Genomic DNA, 19,102 nt, shown 5'->3' with positions numbered 1-19,102 from the left:
CTACTATATCATATACATATTTTCAATCTGGAAGGATATATAAAGTTCGGCGTGCCGAAGTTAGCTTCCTTTTTTGCTATTTGTATTTTGTTATAATTTTAGCTTACAATGATCTTCAAAGTTAAGCTCACATTTTTCCGAAATTTCTTATGCTATTCTTATGTTTTTTTCCACTCACATTTCCCATTTTGTAGCTCTTAAATTTCCGTTTAATTTAAATAACTTATTCCCACTCACGAACGCTTTTAATTACTATAAATAAGCGAAAACAAAACGAATGCGGCCCACAGCTAGGCACAAGCGACCAAATAACAATGAAGGAGCCGCAAATAAAACAAAAAAATAAATAAAAATAAAAACAAACTGCGAGGCAAGAACAAGAGGAAAACCCGTGCAACTGTCGCTGGTTGTAAACGTATTCCGTAGATACAGATACGTGTTCGCTTTCGTATCTACAAGGTGCGCGACGTCGCGTCCGTTGTTCGTAGAAAGACCCCGGGTACTACTGTCACCCGTTACCCGTATATACCGATACATATACGTATCTATATGTATATATAATATGTGTCTCTCAGATATATATATATATATGTATATATGTAGCAGCGTCTGCGTCTAGACTAGATAGCAGACGACTTAAGTGATACAAGCACACATGCGCAAATCGAAGCGCAGTAAGTGCGAGCGAGCCAGCCAATGTAGGCGGACAGCAGCAGTTCGATAAACAAATAAGCGAAAAAAAAAAAATAGTTTAAAAAGGGTTTGATTGACACACGAAAGATACCCTGTAAAGTGGGGGGAAAGTAGGGGAGATTTTAAGTGGAACTTTTCTATAAGGAAAAATGATTTTAAAAGAAGGTAAAGAAGGATTAACATTGCAATTATTTATAAGTGCATTTACTTTTAATAGAATATGAGTAACTAGGAACTAGAAAATGGTATAGTAATTTAGATACGCTTGAATTTAAGGTCTATAAGTCTATAAATAGGTATAGTAACTCAAAGAATCTACACGAAGATGAAACTCATCTTAATCTTTTGTGACTAAAACCCCCAAAAATAAACCCTTTGTTGGTTTGGCAAACCTTAAAAATAGAAAGAACTATAAATAGTTGAAGATCTATTGTAACAAAAACTGAAAAGAAACTAACACCACAAATGATAGTCACACTTCAACCTTGCACCTTATCCCATCGATTATAAAGTGAATTCTGTTTCTGGCAAGGCTGAGCTTTCACCCAAAAATCGACGCCGCCGTATAAAGTCCAAGGCGAGAGCACCTGTGACAAAGCCACAAATGCTGCAAATTAGTAATGGGTATTAATATAGGCAAAAAAAAAAAAAACTATATGGCAAGGCGGTCACATTCCGAATCCGCCAGACGCTGCTGATAGAACGGCAGACAGACAGACGGAGGCCACCCGTCGCGGTCGCAGACCCTGTAACAGAGCAAATATACTCACAGATACGTAGATACAGATACAGCTAGTACTAGACAGACCCCGATATACTATTTGGGATACAGATACACGCGAAAGCTTGCGCAACTAGATTTTACAACTACATATAGTAAATATCATGACGCTCTCCGATCCGCAGCGCAATTTCATCAAGGCAAAAATGACGCAGCTATGGTAAGCGCTATCTCCCTTCTCTCTGACGAGGTGATCGCCGCTGAATGAAAATGCATATATGTACAAACATACATATATACCGATGACTGCTCTGGATTTGCAGCAAATAATTTATGGTCTTAAATCAAAAACAAAAAGAGAAATGCGGCAAAAACAAAAACAAATGGTTTAATACACAGTCGAAAAACAAACAAACAAAAAAATGAAGTCAGTCAGCAGACAGGCATAAAACAAATTATACAACAAATGCCAGACAAAAGTTAATCAACTAAAATTAAAATGTACAGCGAGGAAAAAGGCACAAACAATGCGGCTAACTAATTAAAATATGTCAACAATTTCTATGACTCTCTCTCTGGCGTCGGACTTCAACTCAACCAAAAGGCAAACCAAGGAGGCAACAAAATGATATTAACAGGTACACCAACAACAACAACACCATCAACAACAACACCAACAGTATCAACAACTACAACAACAGCAGCAAGTGGCACTTTAGACTTTTGCGCATTCCCAGCCGCTGTCACTCGGATTCAACAATTCCCGTGTCTCAGGTGACTCAACCTTACCTGTGACTCTGTTGTCACTCGCTTTCGGTCTGGCTTTTATGGCCTTTTGTTTTTTTTTTCTGATAATTATTTTGTTAGCTTTTCGGTTTACCCTGTACATTTGTAGTGTTTGGAGCATGACGAGAGCTTTACTAGAAATTTAAGTAATCAACTAAAATTTGGGGGTATTTTAAAGTTTTAAAGAAGTTTCTGAATGAATCAAATCATAAGCTATTTAATAAATATATGTATATATTCTATATATTAAAGGCAAAAACACTACAAAATCATTAACTTAAAGTTTTAAAGAAGTTTCTGAATGAATCAAACCATAAGCTATTTAATAAATATATGTATATATTCTATATATTAAAGGCAAAAACACTACAAAATCATTAACTTAGTCAGTCCAACGTCTACTAAACCATTAAAGTAAAATTTTAAGGAATTAAATAGTTTTCCCATGGCATTAAGAGGTATTTAAGGATTTCATCAATTTATAACTCTTATCGTAATTTTATTTATAATTTTTTTAATTGTACCGCTCGTTTCGGCTTGTTGCAATTATTTTTATCGCAGGTGAAATGATTGAGCATGTCTGGGGGACTTCGTTTATGTCTGGAGTCGCCGCGCACATGCAGAAATACTATATACACATATATATTATGCAGTTAGACAAATCACCTGATACCCTATAAAACTGGTCAATCGAAAGAGAAAGGAATACCTGGCAACAGTTCAAACGTATTTGATGGAACCTCTGACGCACGTGTGCGCCAGCCACAACTATTGAGAAAAGTGCTAAAATAATTGAGCGAATACAGATTCAATATTTGAATTGATCATCACACCAGACGCAAATCGCAAATAGCAAATAGCAAATAGCAAAATAGGAAAAATGGCATAAAGGCAGACCTCGCACCCGGCCAAAACCAGCTAGACAGATCAGACAGTTGGCTAACACTTTCCGAGACCGAGATCCAAACGGCTTTCATGGTTATTTTTATAGTGGAACGGACATTGAACGGACACAGTGGGCAAAGCTTACGAATGGGGGGGAAACTTGTTTCGATCTCTCTACGAATAAAGACATATATATATATATATAATTTTTCACTTCTTTTTGTTCGTTGGCTAAAGGTTCCTTGACCGAGGCTTTAGTATAATGCCTAAAATGCCTCCCTGACTTGCTCTCCATTATCTTTTTTCGGGTGACAATTGCATTTGATTAAGATTGCTCGCTAAAGAGGATCACTTTCGATCAACTTTCCTTCCTTCGCTTCGCTCGCTCCGAGCACAAAAGCAAAAAAGTTATTAATTCAATGATTATGATCACCGCGCTAATGACAGTCAAGTGCAGCGCACTTGATCCCACACCCCGAAAGCCAAACCGCTACACTGGCCGAAAAATGGCATTTTTTTTTGGATGGCAATGCCAATGACACCTTGATTGGGTGTCAAGGTTGTGCGAGGATCAACATCGTCGCATTCTACGCGGGTACATCATAAACTAACTAAAGGCATTATTATCACCAGCTTTAACAATCATAATACATTGAGGTGACATTGAACTTGAAAAATCAAATGGAATTGTGTGTGATGATGATCTCTCCTTTGTTGTTTAAGGTTTAGATTTTCACGGTGTCTTGTGATGATATTTTCTGATATTTATATTTTAGATGCAATTTAAAGACGGGATTTAGTCTTACTTTGAAGGGGAATGCTTACAGAAAGTGTTTTGAAAAAGTATCTTAGTTGAAATGATATAAGGAATATAGAAAATATTGATGAAATCTATAAAAATTATAATTTTATAATATTTTAATATGAAATTTGTAGCAGAAATTGTTTTTGTAAAATATTTATAAAGAATCCTAAAACATAACAATACTTTATGGATTACAACCCTATAAACTAACCTTCTTTTAAACATAAAGTTGACATTGAACTTGTAAAATTCTATTGAAAATTGTTATTTAGTTTATGTTTATTTTTTATGTAATTTAAGTGCAAAATTTAGCCTTGGTTTTGAAGGGAATTTTAAAGCAAAATATAGGAAATACAACAAAGAGCATCATCAGCTGACGTCAGCTACGTCTGCATTCGGTTTTTGTATATATATTTCGGTTCTGCTGATCTTTTTTCTTTCCTCTTTTTTTTTTGGCAAGAATTTCTGTCTAGTTTGTGCAGAAAATATTACAATGTTGTCTGGCGCAGAAGATGAAAAGTCGGAAAAGCAAACCTCTCTCTTCATTTTTGATTCCCCCCGGATGAGGAGAGGCCAACCCTTTTTTCTTCTATATATTTTTTTTGCAGCTAGACTGCGCACAGCAACAGACAGAAAAAAATTAAAAAAATAAAAATAAATAAAAAATGAAACGAGGGAATGTAAAGGGGCAGGGAATGCAAATGAATGAGCAAAATGCAAAGGCAGAGGGAAAAAAAAAACAAAAAACAAAATAAAAACTGAAACAAACCGCAGACAGCGACGTCGACCTCGCCCAGGCAGCAACGTTTTTCTCATCATCATCAAGATGATGATGATGATGATGATGGGGATGCTGATGATGACGATGTCGTTTGACCTTTAAGCGAAGCCGAGTGCATTCCACCAACAAAAACAACCTGACGCACAGAGAATCCCATTTAAGCCCTCTTTTTGGCGTCTGAGCCTTCTCTGGTTTCCTTTTGCTTTTTTTTCCATAATTTACAAACGGAATTTAATTAATGGCAAATCACGTGGTGAATTGTGTAAACCCCTGTCGTATGCGCAATAATTCAATTCAATCCCATTACGTATACGCAACGTATTCACATTTTCTTTCCAAGTGTTTGCGATTTCATCATCTTTTTTTCACAGCAATAGCAAGTTGATAATAAAATAGACAAATTCTTGATGCATTCCAATATGATTTTGTTTTATAATTAGGCTAATTCTATTAATTACATAAATATGGTTTGAATTTGAGATGTTTTGGTGTTGGAATTGATTAAATTTAATCAGGAAAAATGTTAAGATACTTGTAAATAAGTGAAAATTAAAGGAATCATTCAAGAAATCATGCGATAAATGTTGTATTATTTAATATTATTTACTCCCCTGACTTCAAAGTAATTTTTCTTTTCTGTATACAATTTTTTTGGCTCTTGATATCCTTGAATCCTAAAACCTATATGCGGTTATCCTTTTGATTTAACAATTGGTTAAAATGTATCAGGAAATATGTAAAGAGACTGAATATATAGACTGAAAATGAAAAGAATTATTCAAGTAATCGTAAAACATATGTGTCTTAATTTAATCCTTAGCATTTCGTTAACTTCAAAGTAATTTATCCTTTCCTTTATATTGTTTTTTATAGCTCCTGTTATCTTGAAATCCTGAAAAACCTACATGCGGATATCCTTTTGATCTAATAAAAGCAATTTACGCATTATTCTGTTTACCTATTTCCCCACAGACTTTGTCAAAGTATCTAACTATAATCTACTCTGCTTTTGCTGCTGCTCCTCTTATACGGGGGCTTATTGCAACATTGTGTCATACTTTTTGTTGATTTTGTCTTTCTGTTTATTTGCCGATTGGTGTTTTTCTTTATTTTTTTCTCCCCCATTTGGACTTGACGTCGACTGGGCACCATCACTTCCGCCACCTTCCTCTTCAGCCTAGAAATTGATGTTGATGTAGACTTTTGTTCTGTTTGCAGATGACGATGTCTGCGATGATGATGATGATGATGATGATGGTGGTGGTCTGCTGGCCTGCAAATATTGACAGAGGCTTCGAAATATTACGCAAAAAAAAGTAATGGTGCCTCCTAGGGAGATTCACATGTTCTTGTCCATTCTTCCACTTATTTTTTATTTCCTTTCTGCTGTTTCTGTTTTTTTGCACTACTCGCTTTTTTTTCCCCTCCGGCCAATGACTCATTGACCTGGTTTTAGGTTCCCTCTGTCTAGATTTTGTAGTTCTCCGCCGCTCACAAAAACTGGGTTAGTGGGCGTGTCGCAAAAGGGGAGGAACTTGGGGCGGCACTCAGACCGAAAAAACTAGTTCATGTATGGAGTAGGAGGGAAGGGGAGGGTCCTTTGCCTTTTAGGCCCTTTTGCCCCGGAACAATAGGGAATATATATATATATAGCAAAGAGTAGCAAATTTTTCAACGCCAGGCCAACCCTAAAGTTAACTGTGCCGCTTGCTGGTGTTTTGCAACACTGCTTCAGTTTTTCAACATGGCGTATACGTAATGCCATTCATTACTCATACGCCATGGGTTACAGGGTATTTCGAGAAATACTGTAATTAAGGGTTTTAAGTATTGTGACGGTAAGTAAGTATTGTAACCGTGCCACTTGCTGGTGTTTTGCAACACTGTCGATGCTCCAGTTTTTCAACATGGCGTATACGTAATACTATTGATTACTCATACGCCATGGGTTACAGGGTATTTCGAGAAATACTGTAATTAAGGGTTTTAAGGGTATTGTGACGGTAAGTAAGTATTGTAACTGTGCCACTTGCTGGTGTTTTGCAACACTGTCGATGCTCCAGTTTTTCAACATGGCGTATACGTAATACTATTGATTACTCATACGCCATGGGTTACAGGGTATTTCGAGAAATACTGTAATTAAGGGTTTTAAGTATTGTGACGGTAAGTAAGTATTGTAACTGTGCCACTTGCTTGTGTTTTGCAACACTGCTCCAGTTTTTCAACATGGCGTATACGTAATGCCTTTGATTACTCATACGCCATGGGTTACAGGGAATCCAAAAAAATGCGGTGTTTAGTGTTTTTAAGTATTTACTTCCTTCTTTAAATATAGTTTTGTATCATTTTTAATGAGTTAAGAGGTGCTCCTAGGTATGACTACTCAAATGACTCACTTTTATCAAGAATTATCAAGTGTATAAATGTATATATAGCTCCGTGAAATTGCGTTGCATTACTGCAACTGTCTATAGATAAGCCCCTGACAATTATAATTACCTTTTTTTTGCTTCAAATTTATGGCCGTTATCAGACTTAAACTTAAAACTTTCTCTAGCCAGCCAGCTGGCGTGTGTTAGTAAATTAATCAATCAATCAAAAAGGCCATTCATCGTCCTGTCACCATAATGGTTACTGGCAATTATTCTCCCTTTTTTTATTCATGGTTTCACAGCTGTTATATATACCTATATATATAGATGTATATAGTATTTGTTCGCTTTTATCTATTGGCTATCACAAATGCGAGGCGTGCAAATTGATATCAGCGCGTGTAGCTAATTTATAATTTTCAAATCTCCAGCGTTTATATACAAAGAAGAAACGTATAAAAAAAAACCTTATAAAATGCGTATAAATAAAGCTTTGGTTTAGTTTCCTATTCTGGGCAAACAAAATGATTAGTGAAAGCCTATTAATGGTTTTTAAATAACATTAATTGATTGATAATGTGGCTATATTTGAGGGAATATATACCTGAATCATGTACGAATATCGGGCATCAATGGTTAGTTTCTTGAGATTGTTTGAGTGAGTATGTTTATATAAGGCAGATTAGCTGGGCACGAATTAATCGCATTAATCGCATTCGCTAATCACCAGTTCTCGTCTGGAATTTAGTATTATTTCTCATGGTTCAATGGCAGACAAACAGGGGCAAGTTTAATTATATGTTTGCTGAAAAAAAAAGCCCTGTAATTACGTTGTCTGGAGTGTATATTAAAAATATACTATATTAAAAACGTACTATACAAAAGGGGTGAAATATATCAAATGTTAAATATTAGTTATTGTATTTCAAAGATTGTTTTTCCTATAAACATTGAAATTAGTTTAGTTTGGCTTAAATTCTTTTTATTAAAATGCCCTAAACTGACATCTTATTTATTTAAACCTTAAGCTAAACCTTTTTCTGACATAAAATTGAATATTATTCCTACTACATCTTGTTCCTTCTTGACAAACTTTTCTAGCCAAGTTTCCTGACTTTTTTTTATGCAGGGTCTTCAAGACATCGATCGATTTTTCTTACAAGTAAATAAAACAAAAGCCGCTACAAGCCAAAGACGGCTTTTCCGCTTTGAAGTCTCCCTCTATTGTAATTCAAGTCGTTTTGCCCAAACTCGGCGGCACTTGAGAGATGAAAGCCAAGAGGGGTGTGTGTGTGTATACACACAAAGAAATATGGAATCGAACAGAAATTGATACGTAATAAATACTAATAACTTCTATATCAGTTTACACATTTTTTCTACAACATTTAACCGTATTAAAATATATATCTTTGATACGGAGTTCATGTTCTTGATGCTCCTTAGCTAAGAGTAAACCAATCAACGTCTTGGAATTTCGATCTATCTATGCTAATTGCATTTCGTTGAAATTAATGTTGGGGCGTCTCTCTTCGGGCAGGGTCAACTCATTTATAACAAAATAGTGGAAGAGAAACAAGAGGAGGCGGCAAGGTGGGGCTAGTTTATCCGTCTAAATGTTGCAAGACCATAAATTTTCCTGGCTGAGACAAAACAACAAAAGTTAAAATGCCAGACGCCGATTCTGCAATTTCTTCTTGTTTGTTAGTTTTTATTGTATTATTTGTGTAGTTGCATTGCAGCAATAACAACAAACATTTGACAATGTTTTCAATTTTATTTTTAAATAAATTCTTGGTTTTCTTTTTTAGTTATTTTGTTGTTTTTAGCATGACGCGACAATTTGTCTGTCTATTTTTACGCAGGCTTTGTCTCTCTCTCACTCTCTCTCTCTATCTCTCTGTGTGTGTTGTTTAGCTTGGTCGGAAAATTGTGTCCGACATTTCGGCTGCTGAACAAAATAACATTTTTTTTATATATGTATATGTATACTATATATTTTACACCCCACAGCCCCACAGTCTGACCAACCACCTCAGAGATCATTCATCTGCAAGAAAAATGAAACAACAAATTGTTGTTTTTCGAGGCCTATATGGGAGACATAGCCACAGCACAGCCTCCTCTCTATCTTCCTCTATTTTTTTTGGCAGACATAAAAATACATTTTTGCGGAATTTTATTTTGATTTTTTATGAGCAAAACAAAAAAGGAACAACAAATTGCCGCTCTTTTATTTATTTTCTTCGGTCTCTTTTTCAATTTGAATTTCAAATTTCAACATTCTGGCGGCTGGTAGTTTTGGCTTTTGGCTTCTAGCACGTGGAATTTTATTTGGTGTGGCAAAACCCTCTCCACTCCCCCCTGTTGCCTGTCTGCAACTATTATCAGCAGACATATACTATTTTTTTTGTGATTCCATTTGTAATCGCTCATTGATTCAGAATTCCGAGCTGCCATTGCACGTGTGGGCCTGATTCGAATTGATTTCGATTCCATATCGATTCGTAATGGAACCAGACATTACACATATATATATCTATATATATTTTATATATGACGCCATGGTGGTATTATGGTTGTGTCGGCGCCGCTTTGAAGGGATTTCCTTTTCGCCAGCAAAAATTATGATGGACTTTAATTGCTGTCTGAGCTCCCAAGCTTAAACATCTAAAACTAAAACTCATTTCCCGTCAGACAGACACAAAATGTTCTTACGTAATATCTGGCGGAAGATAAATATTTGACCTACATTTTTGCACATGTCAGTGTGTGTGTGTGTGTGCGAGGAACCGAAAACATTTCAAGCAGGAAGTTTCAGCAGGACACAGACACTCTGACACACTCAAATTTTTGCCGGCTTCACACGCGAAACGCAAATAAATCATTGATGAAGTCCCCACACACACACACACTCGGATACAGACACACACACACACACACACACACCAAGGCTCAAATACACACTTATAGTATATACATATGTATACTTGGGGTAGCTTCCAAGTCATGGGTTCGTGTCTGCTGAAAATGTAGGCCACAGGCAGCCAGTGGCCCCTAAGCTCAACTCGGAGGGGCGTAACCAAGCCAAAAGTTATGTATAAAAGGCACTGAGAAAAATAATTTGCAAGCCAAACAAAGACTTTTTTTTTGTATATATGTTTTTAGTTCCTTAAATAAAGATTGATATAAAATTTGTTTTAGTTCAAGCTTAGTAAGATATACTTTTTTACTAATTTAAGGAAACATTCTAGAACGTATGAATCGAATTTTATCTTTTATCAGGATTGCCCAAGAAATATCAAAGGATTTAAAAGCAACTAAATTGTTGTTGAAAAAGTGGGTTAAAATTATAACAACAAAAAGTTCATTGCATACTTTTAGACTCTTTTTGTTAGATATAAATTCAAGAAAGACTTTAAGTTTATATTTTCAAAAGTATATATAAAATTTTATCAGGACTATCAAAGAAATAGCTGAATAGTGAAATATACATAAAATTTGTTAAAAAGGTATATAAAAATTCATATAAAAAGATAATTTAATATAATAAGTTACATTATACAGTTAATATGGTACCTAAAATAAATGACATATATACTTTTTCAATTCCAAACGATTGCATTTTATAACAATAAACAAAAGGCAAACAAAAACCAATACTTTTGATCGTTTAATTTTTTGTTAGTCATTATGTAGAAATAGCAATTTATATCCAATGATTTTGATATAAAAAATTAAGTATTACTGACACAGACACTCTTCAATGACTCTTCAAATATATAATTCTATAATTTTCTGACTGTGTACGAATATAAGAAGAAACCCAAGAATGTTGCTTAGCTTTTTGGGGTCTGACGATTGTCGAGACAAATTTCCAAGAAGCAAAGGAGTTCTTTTTTTCTTTCTTTCCCCAGCTATCGGGGGTATTGTGTGTGTGTGTGTGTGTGTGTGGCAGCAGCATAAAAATTGTGGCAAAGCGGAGGAGCTGCTGTCAAGTGTCTGGGACTCCAGTGCTGCTGCTGCTGCTGTTGCACTCTCGGATCTGCTCCAGTCGCTCCTCACAAAGCGATAGTCAGCTTCCGTTCGTTTCCTAGGCCCCAACTCGCATTTTATGAGCTTATCAGGTGGCCTCCTCCTTATACTTCGCCACCCCTTTCATGGGGCACCCTGGCATCCGCTGGTGTCTGTCTCAACCTTCTTTCCGTCGGCATTTGTATATATGTATGTATGTACATATATAAGGAACATATAGCATGTACTGACCACACACAAATCTTGTGGAATATGTGGCACAAGTCAGGGTCGCCTTGGGTAATCGGATATGGGTTTTGCCCCCCAGACGTACATATGTACATATTCCAATTCTTATAGAACGAGATTTTAATATCAAGGGTATTCCCAGAGGATTTTTACTTGAGTACCACAAACTTGATTTATAGTTTTGTATTTATTAAGATGAAAACAAATTAAAACCTTTTATGGTATAAAGTGTGGGAGTAAATATAGGTTTGGTTTCATGATGTTATTTGCTACGCTTATCCCTAAAAAAAACCTAAACTACTCTTTTCACAACAAAAAGCAATGGTTTATGCAACCTTGTTTTGATTTTATCTGCATTTTTAGACACAATTTGATTAGAAAATAAATCACAACTTTATTTAGCAAAGTGTTAAGATCATCTGGGAATTTTCTTATAATAATACTTCTTGAAACTTAACAATAACTCTCGAAATATTACTAAAGAAAACTTTTAAGACCATCTAGGGAATTTCCCTTATCAATATATGCTAATTTCATAACAAAACTCACCCACTACTACTAGTAAAATAATATACTATTTGCTAGTTAACATTTATAATCAGTAAAACACAATTTGTTGATTATTCCCAATGACTTATCGCGGCTGACAAATTTTTGTGTCGATGTAGGTTCAGACTGACTTTCCATATTTGCAAATCATTGTAGCGCCTAAGCGTCAAGAAATATCTATATGTATATATATTCTCTATATTGAGAGAGGAAGAGATAATTTATAAAGAGAGAGAACCAATTGATAAATAAACTTGAGAAAAGTATTTGTTATTTATGATATAATCTTTGGAGCGACCCAGTTTTCCTACTCTGTCCTCGTTTTAACTACAATATATATTTCTCTAAGCTGCTTAATTTCACTTTTTTAAAGACCCCCTTTTTTTCTTCACTTAATCAGCTGCTGACTAATCTGTCTTGTCTCCCGTTTTCCCTCCTCTCTATCTCAAGTCTCAATCTGAACTTTTCAGCTGGACTCTTGAGACGTCCCCCCAAACAATCAGGCAAAGACCGCATGTCAATCGATTAGCGATTTCGCTGCCCGTCTGTCCGGTTCGGAAATATCATCTATATATGTATGTATATTTCTTTCATTTTGTAAATCAGTTTTCATTTTTTGTTGTTGTATTTCATTTTTGAATGAACAAAAACCCCATGAAGCTGATAAGATGAAGGTGGGTCTGTGTGTAGACTTTAGACAAAAGAAAGATATTTTTTGATATTTCGTTTATGTACATAAATTTTGATATAGAAACTAACAGAAATTAGCATCATTAGAGCGGAGAAAATACATATATGCATCTGACGGATATCACATAAAAAGCTAGCCAGAAGATAACACCAACGGAGGGAGGAAAAAAACAAAACTCTGATCAAAAATATACAAAAACTTCGCATATAATAAAAATATCTGTAAGAAAGTCGCCAACGAAAACAATGGAAAAAAGACGACAAATGGCGAGAAAAAAAAAACACAAATGAAGAAACAAAAAGTAGTAACAACAATCGGGAGAAACAGTACAAAAAAAAAACACAATAGAAACAAAAACAAAAAATAAAACAACAAATTTCAGACTTCGACCCAGACAACCGACCGATTCCGATTGGAATGAACTGATGACTACATATGTGACAGAGTGTATGTGCGTTTGTTTTTTAGTCGATGTGTGTGTAAACTTGATTATGAACTCTAATGATTCGCTAGGCTGGCAGAGTATACATATGTATATATAAAAAAAACAACAAAATATGGGGGAATCTATATAGCTGCGGGGTATGCCCAACTTCCCATTAAAGTATAACAATAATATTTGAATTTAAATGGAATTAAAGTCAGACACACTTAATCCTCACTGTCTACACGGTTATTATCTCCGTCTGGTTGATGATGAGTAAATGGGACTTCAAAGAACTAGGAATTCATTGAGTCGACATTCTTTAGAGAACTAGGGATTCATTGAATCTACATTCTGGGGAATTTTTAGTCTCAATATTGACTTTAGACTTGTATAAAGATTGGTGCAAATGGGGTTTCCCATAGCTTACAGCTTGGAAATATTACCCAGTTTGTAGAATACAAATATAAGATCATATATGCATATGTTAAACTTCAAAAAAGGGGATTTCAAATAATTTAAAATGATATTAAACATTAAATGAAGTCTCTATGAATTCCAATCCTTTAATAATTCTGAAAAATTTTCACTAGTAAATACTACCTTTACAAATTATTCAACAATTAAATTTCCACTTGTTTATAGTTCGCCATAAAACATCCTAAAGACTATTAAACTGTTACTATTTAACATTACAAGTACTAAACATTTTTACAGACATTATAACCCTTGGATTATTTCAATTATTTTCTGGTATATAATATTTATTATTAATGATTTTTATAGACTATATAACCCTTGGATTATTTTAATTATTATGTTTACTATTAAACATTTTTACTAGCACTACATTACCTCAACTATTTTGGGGGTCAGTCAATGACCAGACGATTCATCACGTGATTATCTGACGGATCATCATCATCATCATCTTGCTAGCGATTTCTTATCGAAGGAACTTGGATCCCTTCTCAATCAGTCGCCGCTCTGCTGCAGTGGGGGTGATTCCCGCCCCTCCCCTCTTCAACTAAACTAAACACCGCCTCTCCCCACCCACTTTTCAGTGCTCCACTGCAGCACTAATGATGACCTTGGGGAATGTTGTCGCTCGGCGTTCGTCAGTTGCTGTCCGGTCTCTAATCTCATGCTCAGTTGCTGCGGTGGTGTTACTGTGTGTGGTTTGTGCACTCAGAAAAATTTGGTATTACTTAAATTTAAATTTAGACTGCAATATAGTATTTATTTCTATAAAATTCAGAACTAAATATGAAGTAAATTTACTAAACAAAAGGAAAGATTCATAGAAAATAGCAAACTTTAAGGTGATTTCCAAATCTTTTTACTTTCCTATGATACGAATTTAGTTCTATAGCTCTATAAATATTAATAAATATCTATAGTTGATTTACTTTAAGTCAAATTAATATTGTTGTCAAAAAAGAAGATTTTTACAATCTTTTCATTGAACTCTTTCACTTAATTCAATTAATTAGCAAGGGAAAAGAAGTCAAGGCAATAGTATTTCATTTCAAATACTCTTAGAACATTTTTAATTACTCCTATTTATTTGTATACCTAATTACTTTTAATTACAAGTCTTAGGGTAATTTTTTCTCAGTGCTTTCTAGCTGCTGCGCTACTACCACCTTTAGTGGTGGCGGTCATGTGGGTGGCGCGGGAAGTGTTGTTGACGTCGATGCCCGGACAGGTGCTCAAGTCCATGGGTACCACGGGTATCTCTGGTCTGTATTGTGTGCCCGCCCTGCTTTTGGTGTGTTGGGGTCGCTTTTTTTCATACAAAAAACGTTCCACTGATAAGACCGGCTGTCGCCTTAACTCCTCACCTTTCTCTCTGCCTCACCGCCGCTGCTTCCAGAAGCCAAAGAAGCGACGCAGAAGCGAGTAGAAGAACCAGACCAGACCAGACGCTTGATAAGCGGCCATGGGGCGTATGAGCGATATATGTATATATGAGCATACATATATACATATATGTATAAAACACATACTATATATGGCAAAAAACAAAAGACCTTGATTTGGCCCTACCTATGTGTCAGTGTGTGTCGTCAGCTGTTTAATTAGCTTTCGATTAATTTAGTGGTCAATCGAGCTGCTACTTCGTGATTTTCTCATGAACTTTTAATTAAAAATATTGCATATTATTTTGTATTTAAGCAAAAATATGTTTGTTTGTTAGTCTTAATAGCAAAAAAATAATAATAATAACCATTTTAATGGCCAGTCGTAAAGATGCTACGGAATGTGCAGGCAGGCCAAGCAAAAAGTGGGCGAAAAAGTGAGTCAAATTTTCCGTGGCAGCATACGAGGCGTATGCGTAACATTCTTATGCTCAAAACGAAGGGAAGGGGTAAGGAAGTGGGGAGGAATAGGGGAAAACAAGGTGGGAGGCCAGGTGTATATTCGTAAAGGTAAACCCAAAGACGACAAAACAACAAGAACTCTTCTACTTTTATGTGCGCGAGTGTGGGAATTCCAACAGTTGTGGGGGAATTATTAGAAGCACTTGACTATGGGCTTAGTAAGAATTTATCTAAAATATTCAAATAAATATAATATATATTTAATAATACAAAGAAAATCCGTATTATAATCGAACTCTTAGGTCATGGCATTAATTTTGTATATTTTTCTATAAGAAGTCAATGTGATTCACTTAAATAAAAACCTAATGTGAAGAATTTTCTTTAAGAAGACAATTAGGTTTTAAACTTTTATTTTAATTCTTTAAAGGATCAAAATATGAATTAGCTTTATGAAATATATCTTAATTTTTTATAATTTTTAATCTCAATTATATTCAAATCAATAAATAAGCAATACTTTATTATATTATATTTTATTATAATAAAACTTTAAGCGCACGATACTAATTTTATATGAATTTCTATTAAATGTTCCTAGTAAATAAAAAGTTATTATGATGAACCTTCTTTAAGTGGAGGTTTAAAAAATCTCTTTTAATTGTTCATAGAATCAAAATATAATTAAAACTTTGTAAAATGTATGTTGATTTTGTAAAATTCCTGATCTAAATTATATTGAGCTCAAAACTACATACTAACTAACTTAATATTTATAATTTAAGCCCCGTTTCTATTATTTTAACCCTTTCTGTGCTTAAAAATGTAAAGAGGAAAAATGCTGAGACTGAGCCACATGTGTGTCTCTGGGTGTGCTGGGTGTGTGTATGTGCCTTTGTGTGTGCATGTGTGTGTGTGTGTTGCATAGCCAAGAGGCAATAGCATATAGCAATAGCAAAAAAAAAAAAAAACATAGCCAGCAATGGCAAAGTAAAAGGAAAAAGGAAAGGGGCAAGAGCAAGAGCAAGCGGCAAAAAGCTGATGAAGAGCTGGCTTACGCATGGGTTCATTGAACGGAAGTGATTTGCCTACTGCTGTGTGACAGAGAGAGAGAGAGAGAGAGACAGGGAGAGAGAGAGACAGAGAGGGTACGAGTAGAAAGAGATAGAGATAGGGAACTGCCACACGCGACTTTGACTTGGTTTTGTTCAGTGGTTCCTCTATTCTATCAAAAAACCCTACTACGGCCTTTGTTTTCCTAGGCCAAAGCGAGACTAAAAAAAAAACATACCCTGTGGCTCCGATAGAGCTGAAAAGATAAAGCTCTTCTGGGAAGTTCTTAGCTTTATTTTTTGTTTTTGTTTTGGTCTCCGTTTCTCAGCCCCAAAAGCCGACTTTAAGCGATTTTATCAAAGGCAATCTTCCAAAGCCATTTGGGTTTCAGGTGAGAAAATCACGAATTCAACGGAGTCTTTCTAATTAAGGTAGGAGGAGTTGTTGTCTTTTATCAGAGAGAAATTTGCCTGCTTTTATTTGCAAAGCTTATGTAATAGGAAAATGTTTATAAACAAAGGCGGAAAGGGTTGTCTTTTGATGATTTTAAATCTATTAACATTATAAAATTTACCTATGAACATTGTAATATATTATTCACAAATAATTTTGATCATTTTTGATCCTTAATATGTGTTTCTTCTCAGTCGCAAAATAATTTAAGAGAATAAATCAAAGACAAATATTTGTTATCAATTTTTATACTTTCTAAAGTACCCATTATAGAATTTAAAGTATTTTGAAAATATCAACATATTTTCCTAATTTCAAAGTGTAATCCCCTTGCATAAAACACATTTAATTTCATTTAAAATATGATTTTAAACATTCCAACATTTCCATATTCCTAATTAATTTTTTCCTCGTTTTCTAAAGCCTCTAAAGTCCGCCAAAGACACACCCCAAACAAAAAAAAAAAACTAAAAAAAAATTAGTACATATTTGTTAGACTTTTCTTGGTTATTTCTTTTTTTGTTTTGCATTCTCCACCTCCTGCGGCTAATTTATTACAAGATTGTTTATGACAGCCACAAAAAATATTAAAGGGTTTTAAAAGCATTCAAAAATGCTTTAAAACAAATGTTTTATTTTTGTTTCAATGGTTTTTATTCCTATTTATTTTTTTGTCATATTTCTATATAGGAGGATATAGGAGGAAAGGGGGGCTGTGGGAATATATCGTCTGGTGTGGACTAGTAAAAAATACCAGAGCTGATTTCCAAATTTATTGCATTTCTGTGGACAGTGGACATTTCTGACTGGACTGTCTGTCTCTGTCTTTTTTTTCTGAACGAATTTTTATTGTTTTTTTTCCCCTGTCGAGTGTGTGTGTGTTGGACAGGAAGTCGCCGGAATGCGATTTATAGAGAGCATATTTCAGAGAAACATGAATAGCATATAATTAGATAGCGCCCACAAGAGATTTGACAATATATTTCCTAATATTTCTAAACTAATTTTCCATTATTTTCACTAATATTCACTTGTTTTTTTAGCTCACCTTTATTGTTTGATGTTTCTTTTGCTTTATTTTTGATTTGTTTACTTTGAATTTGGTTTAACTATATCCTTTTTATGATTAGAATTAGAATTGATTTAGGAATTCCGCTAATTTAAGAGCTCTCTGTGTGCGTTTTGGCATAAATTTCCTAAATTTTTGTTTAAACTTTCGGCATATTATTATTGCGGCACTTATCAGGCGACACTTAAACTTATTTCTTTTTTAATTCTTTTAGAATTTATCTAAGCAACACTATATACATGGTTTTTATTATTATTTATAAATATTATTATATTGGAAGTGTGGTATTTATAAGCTGTTGTTATTTGGATGATTTTTTCTTAACTTTTTGCATTGGTTTTTTGTTGTTGTTTTAATTTTTTGGTTTTTATTTATTGGTTGTTTATTTCCGTTGTTTTTGTTGTTATTTGCTGTTGTCGTTGATTTTTTTGCGGCGATTAGGAATGCTTTTGAATAGAACAGGAACGCTGGCTATGTTGTGTTGTGTGTTGGTTTTATTTATTTACTGCTATTTGCTTTGCGCTTCACATTTATTTATTTTGTTGCAGGTTGCTGCTTTTATTACTCTCGATTCGTGGGTAATCCAGTATGATATTTATTTATTAACGAACGACGGAACGCACGCACCTCGCTCGGCGATCGAAAAATATTTGAATTTGGCGGACATTGAATTTAAGTTTTGCTCGGTTTTTCGAGCATAACAGTGCGCGAGCGCGGTTAACAGCGGGAACGGCTGGTGTTCCACTGTTAATGCAATGAGAGAGCGAGCTGGAACGCGGCGGCAAATGAACCTGGGCACAGCTTTCGAGTGTTTTTTTTTTTTTTATTTATTATTATTTAATATTTCTTTCTAGTTTTCGTTTTATTTGTTATAATTATCGGCTGGCGAAAAGCCGCGCAAAAATATTGTCTTGTGCACATGTACACACATTTTTAAGTACTCGCACTCACTGACACACACACACGCGCTTCCTTGGCTCGAAGTATGCCAGCACAACAATAACATTTCAGCGGCGTCGGCCATGACGTAACTTTGCCCTATTGTTTTTATTGTTGTTGCTCCTTTATTTATTTAGTTTGATTGATCAGATTTGGTTTTAACTAAGGCACCCACACACACACACATCTGCTTTTGGTTGTATTTATTGCTATTTTTCGAGGAGGCTCGAAACACACACGTCCGCAGCGTCGGAGATTTTTTTGTTTTTGAGATTGCGAGCAGTGTTGCCG

General features: G+C 34.8%; 1 protein-coding gene and 1 long non-coding RNA gene across 3 annotated transcripts in view; one reads left to right on the top strand and one right to left on the bottom strand.

Moving 5' to 3' along the window:
* Positions 1-19,102, bottom strand: part of LOC110190477 (uncharacterized) — a 30,229-nt gene extending 11,127 nt beyond the window's left edge. Inside the window, exon 1 of one of the 2 annotated variants that reach the window (XM_020960988.2) lies at positions 17,852-19,102. The gene's annotated coding sequence lies outside the window, so the exon portion shown is untranslated. Of the gene's footprint in view, positions 1-178; positions 2,769-17,851 lie in introns of those variants that run through there. The other variant, XM_086833135.1, reaches the window with a different exon arrangement.
* On the top strand, positions 2,601-5,089 carry LOC147643518 (uncharacterized). The gene is made up of 2 exons (XR_015271813.1): positions 2,601-2,658; positions 2,762-5,089. It is a non-coding gene; the product is annotated as an uncharacterized LOC147643518 (long non-coding RNA).

This window comes from Drosophila serrata, unplaced genomic scaffold (genome assembly GCF_035046125.1).
Source record: "Drosophila serrata isolate PLE 108 unplaced genomic scaffold, ASM3504612v1 contig_272, whole genome shotgun sequence".
NCBI lineage: Eukaryota > Metazoa > Arthropoda > Insecta > Diptera > Drosophilidae > Drosophila > Drosophila serrata.
The sequence above is the reverse complement of the archived record's forward strand: the minus strand, read 5'-3'. Positions and strand labels throughout refer to the sequence as shown.